Source organism: Bombus huntii, chromosome 9 (genome assembly GCF_024542735.1).
Source record: "Bombus huntii isolate Logan2020A chromosome 9, iyBomHunt1.1, whole genome shotgun sequence".
Lineage (NCBI taxonomy): Eukaryota > Metazoa > Arthropoda > Insecta > Hymenoptera > Apidae > Bombus > Bombus huntii.
Window position 1 is genome coordinate 7,957,860 of NC_066246.1, and position 18,178 is coordinate 7,976,037.

The window sequence follows — 18,178 nt, forward strand, 5'->3', positions numbered from 1 at the left end:
CTCATCCGCCGTTTTTCTTTAACATTTCTTTCTCCCCCCCTCGAGGCTTAAGTCTCATTCGTTTTGCCTAGGTATCTCGAACAGAATCGTGGTAGCATTCTTTCTGTTTTTACTTTGCTCCGTTAAAATCGACAGCCAATCGTCGTGATTCTATTGTCTTGCGGCCCTAGCCGCAAATACAAAGGAAATTTAATTTTAAAAACGGAATTGCTACATTACGGCCAAAAGGCATTCGTTGCAAGCTTCTCGGACAGCTACTAATACGATCAGAAAGAATAAATAGCACTGGCTATCAGATCCTACGATGCAGTCTGTCTATGGCATTGAAAATAACCTTTTCCAATGGATTTAAAAGAAATTTACGTTGGAAGATAATCTCCTCTTACGAAAGATCGAACAGAATAGTTCCATGAAATATGAAAATTAACCGAAGATAGTGCTTAAAGAAAAGATTATTTTTCTATTGACATACAAACTTTTTATTGCCATATTCTCTTGTTTTCCACGTTATTAAATAAAACCACAAAATCCAATAGTAATTCATTGATACGCAACCACCAACTATAGATTAAAAGTCTCCATTAACGTTCCTGTTATTACGAGTTAGTACTAGAAAAAGCAAAAAGCTTCTTCTCTCTCTCTCTCTCTCTCTCTCTCTCTCTCTCATGTAAAGCAAACAGCGTGAAAACAAATTAAACGTTTTCGTACGAATCGATGGAATTTTATAACATGTGGATTTATATTTGTATTTCATTGCTCATTCGCGCGAAATAAAACGAACGATGAATTCAAACATTCCTGAACCGTACGTACCGTTTGTTTATCATTAATATCGCAACTTTTATGATCACTTTTACCATGTTTTCTTACGTCTGCACTTACTTCACGTTTCAACCGTGAAATATTGTTCTTTCTGTTCATTCTCAGTATCGAACCGCGAATAAATATTACGACCTCTGGTTGCTTAAACATTCGAATGAATATTCAGTTACAATATTGCTAATTGAAGATCACCTGAAGCTACATGTAAAAATGATCGATGGTGTCTTTTTATTTCATCTATTAGGAACGTCCTCGTTGGGAAAAATTGTATTTCAACGATATGTTCGAAAGTAATTTTATTGTTAATTAGCGGAACTTTAAATGCAATATTAAGGTAGGTACGCGATAAAATTGTCGACCGAAGCATAACGTAATTTTAACCGTGCAGAGCCTGCTCATGGCTGCATCGAAGTCGCTCATGGGCGCACGCACGGCTGAAATTATTGCCAATAAATCTTCGCGATACCCTGGTCGTACTCTTATTGTTTTAACCTCGCAAGCTACAACGATGGAGAAATTAATTGTTATGCAATAGCGCAGAACGTTAGGAGAAAGCGACACTGAACGGCGACTCGTCGATGATTCATGCTTTGCATCTCCCTTTGATAAATTACTTTTTCTGCTATGCTTAAACGGGCCACGGATGTCCAATACGACGACATCTGACGTTCTAACACTCTTACCGTTACTTTATAAGGATCCTCGGAGATTTTTCTTGTTTCATAGAAACTAAAATTTCGTAGAACGGTACTTGATAGGCAGACAATTTATTTTTTATGTCGTATCGCTCAATATGAGAAAGAGATCTTCCTGCTTCTTAGACATTACGAGTGATGATATTCTATATATAAAAAGAAACGCTCCTACATTTCACGAAAACTTGAAAATGTTAATTTCAGTGGAAGAAACAAAGTATATAAAGAATCTAAACAACAATCGAAATCGCTAAATTACAGAAACTTTTCTCTCGCTTAAACTGGTGTTTCGTAAAACAATAACGGTTTCTTTTCGAGGAGCAGTTAATCTCTTTATTCCGTGAGGAGGCACCCCTCGATTTTCTGCGAACTGTCCGATATAATCTCTATCCATTTGGAGCTATCAAGCGTGTTGCTGTCAGGTGAAAGAGGCACGAAAAGACTGAGAGAGTAAAGTTGGTGGGTGTTCGAAAAAGTATCAGTAGAGGATGCCAACCTCTGGCGTGCAAGCCTTTGATCCTCCACGAGTCATTCGGATGCGAATTGCTCGGAACTACGTAATTTCACGAGCGTAACCTTCCAAGTATGCCTGCAACTCCGTCTCTGTCCCGCAGGCCGGGAACCTACTAACTGGCCCCTTCCACTGGCGCATCCCCTTGGCTCCCATTTAACTCCCCCGTGGCCTGCGTATTTGCGCAACTTTTTAAATTTCCGGTCGCGGATTGCCTCCGCGGCTCCGCGCCATCCTCCCCTCGTTTTCTTTTTCCATGGAACAATAAAGCGGACGCGCGCGTTACCGCTCCACGCGATACGATACTATAGGATACGGAACGATACGATACGATACGAAACGATACGATAGAACGCGATGTGATACGATACGCTATACGAGCTCTCGACTCTCTATGTCTACCGGACGTCCATTTCTCATCGGGCCGAATTAGAGAAAATTTCTCACTCGTGCCTCTGATCACCGATACGAGCCATGCTTCGCCTCGCCACCCCCTGTGTTCCCCTATCGGCAAACAAATTGGTTTCTTGCAGTAGAAAATTTCGATGCTGCCTTACGGGACGAACCGAACGATCGGCGCACCTCTTTTTCCCGAATATCCATGGATTTTTCCCCTTTAAATTGCTGTTTGTGCTTCTACGCTAGCATCCGTTCTTTTCTGTATCGATACAGCCTGTGCAAGCAGGGGAAACGAGTCCCAATTCGTAATCTTTATGTAATGCGTATATGCACATTTTCGAATGGGCATGATTTTGTTTTCAAGGCTGGTTTCATTAGCCATTTAAGATGGTAAAGTCGTAAAGGGAACACGATGTTTTTGCTGGTATTTCTTTCGAAATTTTTGCAATAACTAACGAAGTGTTGCAAGGTTTTAGTGTTTTAATAAAAGAATATCTTTCTCGTTGGATATTCACGTCGCTTTAAATAAAATGCGTGACAAAAGTCTCGCTCATGTAAGATAAATGTAGACTTGTAAATGTGTTAGAAGTATGAAATGGCGCGTACATCTGTATTTTTCACTTAACAAGACATTGTATTTACCTTGTTCGTATCTTTGTTGCCACTGAAAGTCAAATAGGACTGACATTTCACAATGAAACTACGTAATATTTGTATAAATTACAGGTTAAAGTGAACGCAAAATAAAAATGATACACTAATTTGTATAAAAAAATTACATTAGAAATTTGATTGCGAAATATCGCAATTTTAAAATAAACGTGAAACAGTTTAATTAATCGTTCCTCTGAACTCGGCAAGATTCTTAACAGCATTTACACAGCATCGTTATTTTTAAAGGAATGCTTTCATTTCAGTAAAACATCTTGTGGATAATTTTCTACCGTCCTCGTCGTATTCAAACTCATCAGCTGTATATTTGCGGGAATCTTCTGCTTAACCACTAATACCGCGCTATACCGAAACAGAATTCTTTTCTTGCGGTTCTGCGTCTTCCATAGCAACTTAGTACTGTGGCACGTTCAGCCGGTCGCATTTGCAAGGGTCGAGCTATAGAAAGCGGAAAAACGGCGAGGAAGCAGGGAGATTCTGAAAATAATTTCGCAGCCGCGAAAAACATGGCAAACTCGGACGTTAAACGCAAGCCGTGTAGTCAGTGGAAGCGGAGATGCTTTCTCTGTGGCTTCTGTATCGCGCTACTAGGGGGTTTTACAATCGTGTACTATGCTAATCCCGAAACATTACGCCCGGTATAAAACATAAAACTCACTCACTCATTCGCTGTCTTCTTCCATTACTTCTCCACTCGTCTACCATTATCGTACCTTCCTCGCTTCTCGTGTCTGCAATACGAATCGTAAAACTTTTCATCTAATAAGCAAATCTTAAAAATGCCTTGACCACGTACCGACCTCGATCGTGATAAATAATCGAAGAACTTACAGATCATTCGTAACTTACAGCCGATTACAGTCATTTGTAAGTACTATGATATCTACTGATCTCATATAAAAGCTGACAATTGAGTTGGATTCTCAAAGAAACGATAAATCTATTTTTATGAAAAATGACGATTCAAAATACGGCGAAGAAATTTGTGAAAGTTATCTGCGAGAGTTACAATACTTTGAGAAAATTTGTTAGCTGTCTTTGACGAGCCCTGTCAGTAATAAAATTAAAAAATAAAACAGTTATTTAATTACAATTGAATTCAATATTCTAACAGCCACACATACTCTGTGTTTCACAAGTATACTCGTCATCGCTTACTTTGGGTACACATTTTAGGTATACACTATTCAAAGAGGTCGCAACAGCTAACCGGTTAAGAATCTAAATGTGGTTCGCGAAAAAATCATTTATGAAATGTATGGAATCGAAGAACGACGACTACAAATATATAAACGGTTCGATACAAATATAGATAACTCGAGACAATACAAATATATAAAGTTAATTTTGAAGCAAGAACGTTCGACGACATAACGTTAACAGCTTGTGAAATCTAACTGGTTGCAATTTTATGCGATATCAATGACACTGTTATTTATTGAATAGAAAGTTTGAAGAAAAAAACAGGGTCCTTATTAATGAATCAGAGAATTGTTTATTACCGAATAAAAACGTTTACTGTAGAAAGAAGCACTTTTCCGACTCAAGCTCTAAGAAATAGAGAAGCTTTTTGTGCCATGCAAAAAAGATGATTCTATGCTCTTGAAAATGTAAACGGCCGTAGTTTCAGGATTTAAAATACCTTCATAGATGCATTAGGATTCTTGTTAACCGGGATTTTACGTGACTGGGCAAGGGTTTAATTTAAAGGCAAATTAGGACAATGGTTTTTTGGCAATATGTATAGAAAATTATTATGATAACATATACGTAATACTTAATGCACTGGTTCTTAGAGTGTCTGACTACAGCAATCCCGTTTCTCCTTAAAATCAGCTTTCTTACTTCCTTAGAAGAAAGAATTTCTTGCTTCTTTTTAGGCAAATGAAAAAATATGCAATAAATTTATGTACTGTTACAATATCATACATGTCTTTTCACGAAATGATTATAAACTAATAGTAATAATATAATGAAAAATTTATCCTGTAGTTCCCTTTAATGTAGCCTTTTACGAGAGGCGATAGAAGCTGGCGATCGGATTAATTAACTAGTACTAAGTTAGGCTACACATAGGATTAGATTTATTAAATAATATAGATTAACTTGTATAAAATTCCTGTTCGAAGACGAATGTTTAACACATTATACTTAAGTACTTGATTAAGGGGCATTAATTATATAAAAGATTGACTACTTCTCAACTTCGTGCAATGAAGTTCATCGTTATTAATTTACTCAGAAGATGAAGACGGTATGAAATAATAACTCAAACCGTCAAGTTTTGTTATTGAAATTATACAGGGTGAAAATATCGAATAAGACTTTCTTGTACAGTGCTTCATTTTCGAGAAAATCGAATTTAAAAATTCGTCGAAGATGCATGTACCAGACTAATGCTTTCTAAAACATACTCAAACTACGAGATCTGGATCGAAAAATTTGATTTTTATATTAACAAAGTCAGAATTCACTGTTACACCGCGTACCTTTAATTCTTCACGCACGAAGAAAAGAAGGTGGACTCATAAAGCAGGTATTATAATTTATAGCACAGTCCGTGCCAGTTCACGCATGCAGCAACGTTACGATTCGTGTTACTTTGAGTTATTACACAAGCGTATGCCCCACCTAACAAAATTCATTAACTGCGTTATTAAACGAGATTAATCAGTAGCACAGGCAACGCGCGTAATCGCTCTAATCTTTCCCCTAACGATTAATAAAACCCTTAGTTTTATATTTCAAACGCGTGTGCGTGACTCTTCAGTTTCGGGTAGTAAAAAGAACGGAAGTAGATTCGAAAAAGGCATCGAAAGCGTCCAAGCTGCCCCCCGTGGGAGCCAGTTATTATAATTTCATTTCGGTAATTATGTACCGTATATGTGCGTCCCGAAATTAATTAAATTAATGCAAGTATGTGGGGAGTGGTATTTTAGATTCCGGCTATGGTATGTGTGTAAGCTTTCCTAGCGCGTAGATAGCTAGACAGATAAGTATACAAGAGTGAGGCTACGATGTGCTAATTGGGTTAAGTGCCCTATAGCGAAGCGACAACAAATAAGAACATCATAAAGTCCAAATGGACTGGATGGAACAACTGTCCTCTTGTGCTGCTGCACTTTTTCGTTACACCCAACCCGGTTAACATACTTTTTGTTCATACGCGCGCAATAAACGCTGCCCGTGGGTGCCAGAAATTCTGTTGCTCCTATTTCCATTCTCCTCTTGGTTCGCTAGGCATTCCGCACCGTTGCCGTGTGAGAATGCGTTCCAGTTTTTCGTACAGTATATACATTAATTAAGTACCTTTTCAACGTTTGCTTCGGTTTTGTTCTAACGTTCAATAAGTTAAGATTGTTAGGAATTGTAATAGTAGAAATATTTTATGTTGCCTGTCTAAGTATCTATGATTACAATGTATTTTTACAGGAGAGACTGGATTCAATTTGGCAGTTTGGTCTCCGAAAGACTTACGTTAGACGAAAACGTCATATTAATTTAATGAAATAAATTAAGAAGATAGATATGCATATAGAGTTTTATTTATATACATATTTTGCTTTATCTATACATGTATGTTCTGATTTTAATCCAGATACTACTTTTTTGCTAAGGATCGACATTTTCGAGAGAAGATCCATTTCTTCCGCTCTAATTGCGCCCGTCGTACAGATTTAAAGCTGTTTGAAATAAATTTGCGAGCATTACGTCGTCTCTGTGTTCATCGATTTAAGCAAAGCACAGGCCCTTAATGGAAAGCCTGATAAAAATCGAGTTAAGTTCAGGCGGAATTTGCCTCCAGTTAATCGATGATTTAAGAAAGGAAGGAAAGAGCAGATTGAAATAATAGGTGGTAGTTTCGCTATACTCGTCTAAGTTCTGGCGTTGATAATTCCGGTGTTAAAATTAAGTATTATAAAGTGCGTCGAATGAGCAATCTTATGCTTTTAGAATCTCGTCATTTTCTTTTACGTGCGTGCATGCGGTAATTAAATTTGCTACAATTTTCATATATAACATTATGCACAGTATCTCTAGAAGCAATTTTAGACAGACTAAATTATCGTACTCGTTTCGAAAAATAAATATCTACGATTAAAACGCTAACACACAAATGGCTTGCGTTAAACATAAAAAAATTCTAAGGGAAAAGGAACAGTTTATTACCATCGATACGCCGTAAAAGCCGTAATACGTATATACTTGCCTGTAAAATCGCATATATTTCCATACACTGATGTTTGCATAGCTTGTGTAGTTAGAAAAAAAAAAACGATAATTTCAGATAGTTAGGTTACACCCTTAGGGTGCTAACTGTGATAAATATGAAAAAGCAGCTTATTACTATGAACAAGTTACAGATTGCTCTTGATTATAGCAAGAAGTGTATTATTTCAAAGAAATAGGAAATAAATACACGTTTCTGTCACTGTTTCATGATTTATGTAAAAATCATTCATGAATCTATTTCACATTCGCTATTCACTTGATTACTTCCACGTTTTTTCTTCTCCTTATTATCGCATGCAGATTTAGAAAATATATTTCTTATCCAATATTTATCTTCGCTTGCATACAGATTATGCCTGGCTATAATTTGATCGATCTACTTTCATTCTGAAAATCTTGTTCTTTCGTGTAATTTTTACAATCATTTCTTCTATAGGATAGAAGAATTAAATAAAAGATTGGAAATATTGATTCTATTAACAATTACCCAAAATATTCAGCATCAAGAAGCGAGAATTCTTCTCAACGCAATATTCACACACTTTTTATAGTAACATCAGGTCGAATAATAAATTCTCTCGGCGGTAGCTCTGCTTCGCGGAAATACGTCAATTAAACGGAACCGTACGTACGAGTTCATTGCGAACCTTTAAATAATACATGCTCGCGTACAATATCTTTCTCTCTCTCTCTCTCTCTTTCCTCATTTAAAAGCGTTTATCACGGGACGTAACGCCGCGGTGTATACGCGAGGGTTTAGTTAAAAACGGCACATGCCCGTCGGTATCACGTGCAACGATTAAAACATTCCCGATAAAGCAGCGTTTAAATGAGAAAATTATACTCCTTGTCGACGCAGCTTGCAATATTCCCTGAGAGGTGGCCTATATAACATTAACGCGTGCAATAATAGGATTTTACGATTACTTCCTCGATGGAAGGAATTAGTCCAGCGGTCGTCGAGAATCCATTTCGCGTTGTTGTTTCTTCGAGCAAAAAGGAAAGCACGCGGTTGACCGGAAATCCGGCGCAACAGGATGACACAGAGCATTAGTGACCTCGGAGAACCGACAGAAAGGGATGAAAGCACCAGACGTTTTAGACCTTCTAATGTCAAGCCATGAGATCTCGAGAGCTACGAAACTTCAGTTTGAGACGGATTACTGATTTTCTTAGTGGTGCTTGTTCAACTTCTTCGAGGCAAGAAAGTACGCGCATCCGCGGATTTCTTCGTTCAATCTTTCATGGTATTAGTAGTTACTGTCGGCTATCTTCAACTACTTCTCTTTAGAGAGTCACAGATGAAAAGCTAAAGAGTGTTATAACATATGTAATCGGGAAGAAAGGGAACAAAGGTCTCTGACCTTTTCTTGATTGAAGTAATATTGTTAGAGGAAGTGTACAAAGCACGAGTTGCAAGTTACGACTATTATTATGAGATTCTTTTGCAACATTCATAGCAACAAGTTTCGTAATGGAGCCAATGAACTTGAAGAGCGCTTGGAGAAAACACTATTAAGTATCAAGGAACAAGCTTTTCAAGAGGAAAAGAAAACTTATGCATTAACGTAGTCCAAATTCATAGAAGAAAAAGAACAAAAGTGTATGCGACGTTCTGACATCATTTTCTAAAATTACTACTCTTATCTAAAATAACTATTCCCACTGGAAACGCGAAATTTTTCAATTTTGGCGCTTACAGCGTTTTCTATAAGCACTCTTTAATTGTCCTTGTCATTCAATCAAATGTTTGTCGATTGGTAATGTATAGTAATATATTGAAAATTATTATCAATCGTTTGAAATAATTCTTTGACACTGTTTCTGTATCAAATATTGATAGAATGCAAATAACAAGGGTAAAGCAGAAGTAGTTGATAAGTAGTTGTTCAAATAATCTTTTCAATTCTTTGTAATGATTATATACCTTAAATATATAATTTCTTTGTAATAATAATATATTTTACAGTTACGTAAAGCGAGCTAAGAATTTTACGAGGCTAAGAAGCTAAAATTTGTGAAAGCATTAAACCTCATGATTCTACATAAACCTTTATTTATTCAGCATGCCAGAGATTTAATAAAATTTTTATAAAAATTTACTTTCCGCTCAAAAGTACGTTTTTAATAATATTTTCCTGTGGCATAGAAAATAAATAACGTAAAAAGTAAACGCATAAATATTAATAAGTTTTTTACGACTATATTTCGCTTATTGCTTTGAATACGTAGAAAATAAAAAATTAATTAAGCATCTGCCTTATACGTATAACAGCGTTCGAAATTTGTGTTCCATGTCATGTACATAATCATACGGAACAAAGTAACGTTAATAACAAAATCCGATGCTTTTGCTTTTGCAAACTGTCTGTAACAACGCGGCCTGAAAAATACTCGAAAAAGTACTGACTCACAGGCAATCAAAGCCAAAAAGTATATTGTACTTAAAAAGCAGGTATAACTGCAGTTGTATACTGCCGTACATTTAGTCGTAAAAAGTCAAAACTGGACTAGCTTCCCTTTTTCCTGGAGCGCAAAGTGTAACTGCGTCCTCGTAAAACTCGAGTACAGCCAGGCAAGTGAATTTGGCAAAATAGCATTTTACAAAGTTAAGACGTCTAGTATCAACGGTGGAAATGGAGAACGCTAGGCAAAAACTTCATGACTTCGGTCTGCTATAACAACTCCTCTACTCAAAGACGTATGAAATCGTACACCTCCATGGGTTACCTTAATGTGACTCGTCCCGACTGAAATCGTTTCTGAAAGACGAGTGCCAACTGCCATTAGAAGTTTGATCCGAAACGCTGGGCGGATCTTTCGAACTGTCGCATTATACGTGTTATTATATTCCCCCTCGGGCTCCTTTAAATATTCTCAACTTCTCCGTTGTAATTTTCCAGCGATGTTCCGCTGAAAATCTTTTGTCAGCCAATAAGTCGACGACGAGAAAAAGGTTCTCCCGACAGAAAGAGGACAGGGAGAAAAAGGGAGAAAAAGGATAGTTGGATACGACACCGATACGTTTGATACGAATAATTCAATTTTCGAAGCTCACTCTCGAGGACATTTCTATGCAAAACGAGCGCCGACACAGGAGACTTCCTCTTCGATTATGAATTAGTCTTTGAAACGAAACGTTTTGAACTCCTTCGTTTGCTCGATAACGGACGAAAAGAATCGAAATATTCCGACAGATTTTAAAAGTAATAGATGGTGGTAACCTTTATTCGACAACTAATTTTTCATCTTCATGATTGGGCAGAAAGATCATAGTAGTATAAATAATTTTATTATTATAGTACTATAAATAATTACATCTTTTTTATAATTATATAAAAGAATAAGATCTGGATGGAAGAAGAAATAGCGATAAAAAAAAAAGAAAGTGTAACAATGTTAATTGACAAAGAATGATCGTAACGTAATTGACTCTTAATGGATTAAAGATACTTCCCATGAATTTGAAGTTTTAGTTCATTATTGAAATTTTAGTAATATGTGCACCATATCTGACGTAAAATTTATAAAACTGGAAGCTTGGCAATGGAACAATAACAATTTTATATACACCGGTAGCGTAATGAAAGTAAATTAAAATAGTACTAAAAAGTATTAAAAGCTTTTCACAACCTTCAATTTTCAAAGCTCTTTTCATATAACATACGAAACTGGGAAGTTATCGATCCATACGCGGATAACAAAGAATGTTCGCAGTTGTGAATACAAACGTTTAGTCAAACGAACAGGAAGCAATTTTTCCGAACGGTAAAATAAACATTTCACGGAGTAAGTTAACAATACTCACCCGAACGGTCACTTCAAGATATTTACTATTATGTCGATAATAGATGGAATTGTACCATATAAAATCTACATTCTCTACATTTAAAAATTAAAAAAACACGTTATATCTGATTCTTCTGAAATATGGAGAAAATTCGAAGTTAACCAAGGATTTATACTTCGAATTAAAAAAAAAGAAAAAAGAAAGAATGATAAAAGCTACCTGCTCAAACAAGAAGATTCTCTTTCATCCATGCTGACGCGTTCGTCGTTTAATTGAACGAGCGTATGAATGTTTCTTATGTAAATTAAATTAGTCGACTAGTCGAAAAAAAGAACAGCTTTTTAACCGTATAGAAATAATTCGAAATTAACGAAAAATACACTTTGAACGAAAATGATTTATAGAATTATTATTCTTAGCTGTTGAGACAAGAAGATTCTGTTTCGCCCATGCTCGCTCGCTTGTTCAACGCTTAATTGAACGATCGTCAACGTTCTTTATGTAAACTAAATTAGCCGACTAATCGAGAAAAAACCAGTTTTATAATTGATTTAAATAATTCCTGCTCGTCTAAATTAATTCGACCGGGGAACTCGGTTATTCTCAGCGGTAACGAAGTCTCGATTCGTTTCTTCCGTAGCTGACTTCCGAACTACTTGAAACTTCGTATCCACAGGTCATACGGCAGAATGGACTTCTTCGTTACTTTTATAGCATATTTAACGAGCCAAAGAAACCGCGTGCCATCCTTATCCCTGTGAAACTTTTTCCTTCGATAAACCCGCCACGTGCGCGGAATTTGATTAGCTTGATTTAGAAACTACAACACGACGGTTTATTAGCGTCGTTTGCGGTACGACACCGGCCGCTGCTCTTTCATTAGAAATTAATGAGCGACCCGTCGTCGACAACGTCGACCCGTACATCTTTCTCGCTTCTCTCTGCTGGGCCGGAACGAAATTTAGAGGCCACGACAAAAGTTCTCCGCGCCGGTGAATAAAATATGCGCCCGACGAAACCAGCCCGTACACGAATTGCCGGTGAATCAAAATTAAGCTGCTCGACCCATTCCTCCCCCCATTCCTCCACGACCACGAAGGAAGGAAGCAACTGCGACAGCGATGTGGAATTAAGGGAAACAGAGGGAAATACCTTCTGGAGATTAGACCAAAGGGACGAATAGAATTCTTGAATCGACGATTAGGTTTGGGAACGCTATTTTTCTTCCACATAAAATCGAGGTCATGCTGTAGTCAAACTTCTTCTCCACGTCGAACGTCTATCATTGTCTTCTTCCCTGGGAGTCTGCCATTTTTGGATCTTTAATGAAGTACTAACGATCCATTTTTTAACAGTAGCCCAATATTCGAATTCGCTGCAAGTATACATTTATAGCTCCTGATAGATCACAGTTCTTTCTGACGAGTAAATTGTTTTCATTTACTGGTGTTGGCTCTTGCGAGGAATTCAATAAATTAAAATCACAAATCGACGTGGCAAGTTTAGAAATAAAACTTCTCGTAATACGATCAGTTGATTTTAAATTATTTAAAAAATATATACAGTTAATATTTAAATCGATTCTTAAATTCAGCTTCGATAATAAGATCCTCTATAGAATATACAATAAATCTATTCAAAGTAAGAAAGCAACTAGTTTATTGATATTTTATCAATGTTACCCCAAGCACGAAGAAAACAGTCAAACGATATATGTCTTCGACGTCCAGAGATGATCGTCCATTTACGATTTGAAAACTTCATTACATTTGACATCAAGTAATTAAAAAATATATACTTTTTATCTATCATGATTACTTTTCTCTCTAACATCTTCCTCGGTTTAACATTCTTTCATATTCTCTTTCCAAACGACAACTAAATTGTATTGTACATGCAATAGTACAGAAAGGGAGAAGCAACGGCGAAGGCGGTATGGCCTGTTGATAGAATAAGAAGTGTAAGGGAATTTCGGGCAAAAGAATGTCCAAAATGTAGGCAAGATTACACAGGGCATTCGCCCGGCTACTTGTTTACCCGCTGGTAGCTACCTTACATTATTGACAAGCTTGATTATCTTAAGCATACTTTGCGGTGTCGGAAGCTAAAATCTCACCCCCAGGAGAAAATGAGGCGAGCTTGTTTCGGAGTAGCAGGGTTGCTAATATATTTATTAAGAACCTCCGGTACAACCTACTAGCTCCCAGCTTGCCACGAATCTCTGATTCTCCCCTTTCCCATCCTCTTCTCCGCTTCTTTTTTTCCCCCTTATGCATCTAAACCGATTCTCTCCATCTGACGATATCATCGTCCATCTATAATTACGCAATACCGTATCGAGCTATTATTGCCAATGGAGATCAACGGCGATCGGACATCCGATAATACCGGATATCTGTCGAAGTATAAAAGAGAAAAAAATTATGAAGAAGCAACGGTGCGGTTTATGACGGTCCAATGGAGCAATGTATGTGTTTCTTCGTTATAGCGATGGTTATACGCCTGCTCATAAGTCCTCGTCGTGACGGATTTTGTTGGTCGTATACAAAGAGGCGGAGAGGAACGATTGGTCGAGGCAGCTATTCGATGAGTTGTGGCATGTGAGGTGGTGCACACGACAACGGGTGGGGGATTAGGTTGGTTGCTTGCTGATTCTCGGCCTGCGAAATCTTCGGCAACAGAGAGAAAACTGGCAGGTATTGTGACCCAAATTGCGCGAAGGCTTTCGTGCATCGCCGGCAGCCAGCTTTCGTTGTGGTGGAACGCACAAGGTTGCAAGGAGGTGGAAAACGAACGAGCGTGGACAGGGAGAGGGAATGAACGAAACGGCACAGGTGAGGAACAGGTTCAGATAGAGAGGGAGAAAGAGCTTTCGTGAAAGCTTTAGCTGGCTCCGCCCCTTGCCAATGGCAAGGCACAAGGGTTCGCTTGTCTTCCGGCGCGCTGGCCAATATCAAACTTGCCCGGATGCGCAGCCTCCAAGGTGGACCAATCGGTAAACCGTCGGAAAAACGCGCTACCGCGTTGTCACGCTGCTCGGTCGAAACTTTTGTTATTGGCGTGCGTAAGCGTGAACAAGCGTGAGACCTCGATGCACGCTAAAAGACCTTTGTTTCTGCGGCACGTGCTGCACCCCCTTTCTTCTTTCGCTTTTCCCATTGATCGGTTTTGCCACGTTGTTGCCCATCCTTCGTTCATTCGTTGCTTTCCTTTCGTTGCGTTGTTTTACGTTCTGTTTTCACCTCTTGTCTACTCTCTCGTCGTTTCTGCTTGCTTTTTCCACGTTCATTCGATACTCGACGATGAACTCGTTGCTACGAGTCAATGGAAATAATACGACCAGTTACATGTTACGCGTGGATTTTTTGTAACCACACTGTGTTACAGACTATGATCGTAATTATTACACGTCTTATGGCCTTTTTAGGTTCGTTTTTTTGTTTATTATTTAAAGCACGCATGAACTGAAATCTCGAATGATTATTATTTGCTTGGAAATCTATGCAAGTCCGTTAATTAATTCATAATAATACAATTTTAAAAGTATAAAATAAGTATCTTTATTATTAAGTATAAGTAAGTAGCTTTCTATATATTTTCTAGTACGGAGCGAGAATTGTTAAATTAATTTAAAAGTAAAATAGTAAAATAACATAATAATAAAATAGTAAAATAATATTTACCAGGTAAGGCAATTTTCACAAAATGGAATGTTTTATATTGATTTCATTAAACGAATAATATAAATCGACGTAAAAGGAAATTTTCTGTAAGAAACTGTAGAAAATAATGAATCTTTGTCTTCAAAAGAGGTATAATATCAATTCGAATTAATTAAAATCTGCAGTCACTTTCCCTCTGATATATGAATACAGTCCTTACAATTAATTGAAATATCAAAAACACTTGTATATCCATTCACGTTTTTCAAGATAGCGAACAAACTTTATCATTCAGATTACTACAGACATTTCCATAATTTTCAATTTCAGCGATGTTTTATTTCACATACAGATAATAAATATCTATAACCTCGCAGTGAATTCAAAGGTATAAAACACAGTAGTACTAATAACAATTAATAACGAAAAAGTTATAAATTACGTGTCGATATAATACATTGTCGGTATTTTAAAGAAACATCTGCGTACCTGGATTTAAATAATGCATCGATGATTGTGATTACACAGCAATCGATCATGAACTTGGTGGAAATACATCAAAGCCTCTAGACAGGAGAAAATCGAATGCAATAACTTTCAGGATATTTTTTTTGGGCGAAACTTCCCTGGAGATAGGCACGTACTTGCCTACGCGGAGTCGTTCCATGTAATAATGCATGCGATGCTCATAATTCTGTCCTCATGCTCCACGGATGAACGTATAAAATTTATGTGCAAGAATCTCTCATAAAATAGCAGAAAATTATCGGAATAGACATTCGCTTTGAACACGTGTGCAAACGTCTAGACAACGGACTAGTACGTGAAACAAATATTTCGGCAACGAGTATTCAAAGGATTTAAATCATACGACAAACCGACGAACGACAAAGCAAATTCATTTTATTCGATACTGTAACTTTTCTATCCTGCCATTGAGTATATTTAGTATAAGTAATCTTTTACAGAACTCTTTTGACTTTCGTAGTCCCCTTACGTTTGTAGAAAAAAAGAAAGAATTTGAAAAACGTAGAACAAAGATAAAAATGTAATTAAAAGAATAAGAACGCGAAACAATAACAATACTTATTAATTATTATCTTAGTAATCTAAAATGCTAAAACCTTTGAATATAATAGGAAATCCTGAGCAGAAAATAAAGAATAACATAATTCTTGATTATTCCTTACAACAAGAGAAAATCAAAAGCATCAACCATTAAGAAATATAACTTTGGAAGTTTTTAAATCTCGCGTTCTATAAGCTTATTTTCCAAATGACTTTTTGTTAGCCAAGGTGGCAGATCTGAAGTGATAAATGCTAAAGAACGAAAACGTTCTAATTCAGTAAAAATGTGTATTTCAAATTTCATCGATGATTAGAATAGCGCTGTATTTTAAAATAATAGATTATACGTGCAATATGGTATTGCTTATTATATCAATCTAATATTGTACTCTTAAGTATTTTCCATCGTTTTCAATCTTATATATTAGCCATATTCTTCTTTTTATGAAACCGCTTTTCGATTAACGGACATTGTTTAGTGAAGAGCATTTAAGAAGATAGAATTTCTTACGTACTGAACAACGATTGAAAAATGTATTTCTTCAACGGAGCGGGGGAATTAATTTTTCGAATTGTCACGGAAGAACGGACCGACAAATTACTTTTCGTCAATAGACAGAAAGAATACTGCCGATACGTTACAAAATTCGCTTTACGGATGGGATACTTTCAGGAAATAACCGACCTTCCGACATGCCCTTGCCTCTTTTTGCTGGCTGAATTTTCCGTAACTCTGATTACACCGCGAAGCATCCAATTTCATGGACGTTATTTATGTTCGCTTCTTTTATGAGTGATTTCATTAGCAGAAGACGCATTCGTTACAGTAGAGTAAGCAAACATTTCACAACCTTCTGCTGGAAACTGTCGTGTAAATTAACATTTAAATCCGTCCGTCGAGAAGATGTACCTTAATGCTGTTAAGATTTTAAATTTTCTATAAAAGCGAAACATAGTTGCCAGTAAACTACTATTCACCATAAAATATCGTTATCCTGTCTACTAAAAGCTTTACTCCTCGGTATGTATTTTGATCTTCGTACCTTACTTTGTGTACAGGTTAAAATATATAAATAACAGTTTCGTTGTATTTTATGTTTTATTAACTTTCATAGGTACCTTATGTTTCAAGATCATGGAAGAAACACATGATAGGTACGTCTTTCTTAATTTTTTAATTTTAGTGTCGCTTTAGGATCGAAAAGGAATAGTTTAACAGAAAACAATTTGAAGATGAAAAGGTTCTCTTGGATCCAGGTAAAGATATAGTCGTTGACACAAACAATATTTGTTGATATCTCCAATATTTTGATATCACAGTAAGCAATAATTTTCAAATTACGAAGAAGGCGGAAAAATACATGTTTAGTCCTAAAACCAAATAGAGAGATAACTTTGATAACGTACTGAATTTTAAAACTGTTTCGCTCTGAAACGTGGAAAATCTGACTGTAATCTCTTGCTTTTGTTTATTTATTTAATCAATACTACATAAACTCTTTGACACAGTCAATTTTCGTTAAAACAAAACAATGTTTGTAAATCGATAATCCAAAGGTAGAATATGGAGATAAATTCACTCACGTTCGCGCTGTTTATTTGCTGCATCAATAAAGGAATATGATTTTCTCTAATTGTGTTTACTTTTCGGCCAAAAAATGTTACGAAATGAAAGTATTCCGTATTTAATGGTATAATAAAGCAAGCTCCGATTTTTATCTTTACAGCGTAATTTCACTGCGGCAGACGTTCCTTTACGAATAAAACGAATAATATTTTCGCTGTGCATAAATGCAAAGGGCAGAATAAGCGAAAGACCAAGAACAGGCAATTCCCGGTTAACTGCTTTGTTCTGAAGTTATTTTATAGAAAACAAGAATGCAAGAGATTGAAAAGAAACTGGATCGTATACCGCGTGTACTCAATACCTTACCCACGATGCAATGTTACTTTATTACATTTTTCTATTAGCACAGTTATCGTTTCAATATGCTCGCACAGTAACAGCACAATTGCCATTATTTTCTTTATCGTACAACTTTGAACATCTCTTATACCTAACCGAGCGCATTGATTAAATGCAAAAGAACAGCTCGCATAGCCATAGTAGCTTCGGGGTCAGAGGGCACGAACACATGCGTATTCGATAGTAGAGACAGCCAGCGCAACGATAAAAATAAACGAAAAACTACTAAGTAGTTCGAACAGGGAACAATGTTCTATGCAGTGGAAGATGTACATGCATAGTCAGACGTCCAGAAATAACATCGTCTATTATCGCCTTTGCGTTTTCCTGTTTCATTAACCTGTCTTCGTTTCAATCGTA

At 36.7% G+C, this 18,178-nt stretch overlaps 1 protein-coding gene and 1 long non-coding RNA gene across 8 annotated transcripts in view; one reads left to right on the top strand and one right to left on the bottom strand.

The window, feature by feature from the left end:
- The window catches only part of LOC126869231 (nucleolysin TIAR-like), a 585,963-nt gene that overhangs the window by 205,404 nt on the left and 362,381 nt on the right, over positions 1–18,178 (top strand). The gene's annotated exons all lie outside the window — the stretch shown is intronic.
- The window catches only part of LOC126869250 (uncharacterized), a 326,016-nt gene that overhangs the window by 169,012 nt on the left and 138,826 nt on the right, over positions 1–18,178 (bottom strand). Inside the window, exon 3 of the long non-coding RNA XR_007690866.1 lies at positions 3,762–3,830. This is a non-coding gene — a long non-coding RNA (uncharacterized LOC126869250). The remainder of the gene's footprint in view (positions 1–3,761; positions 3,831–18,178) is intronic.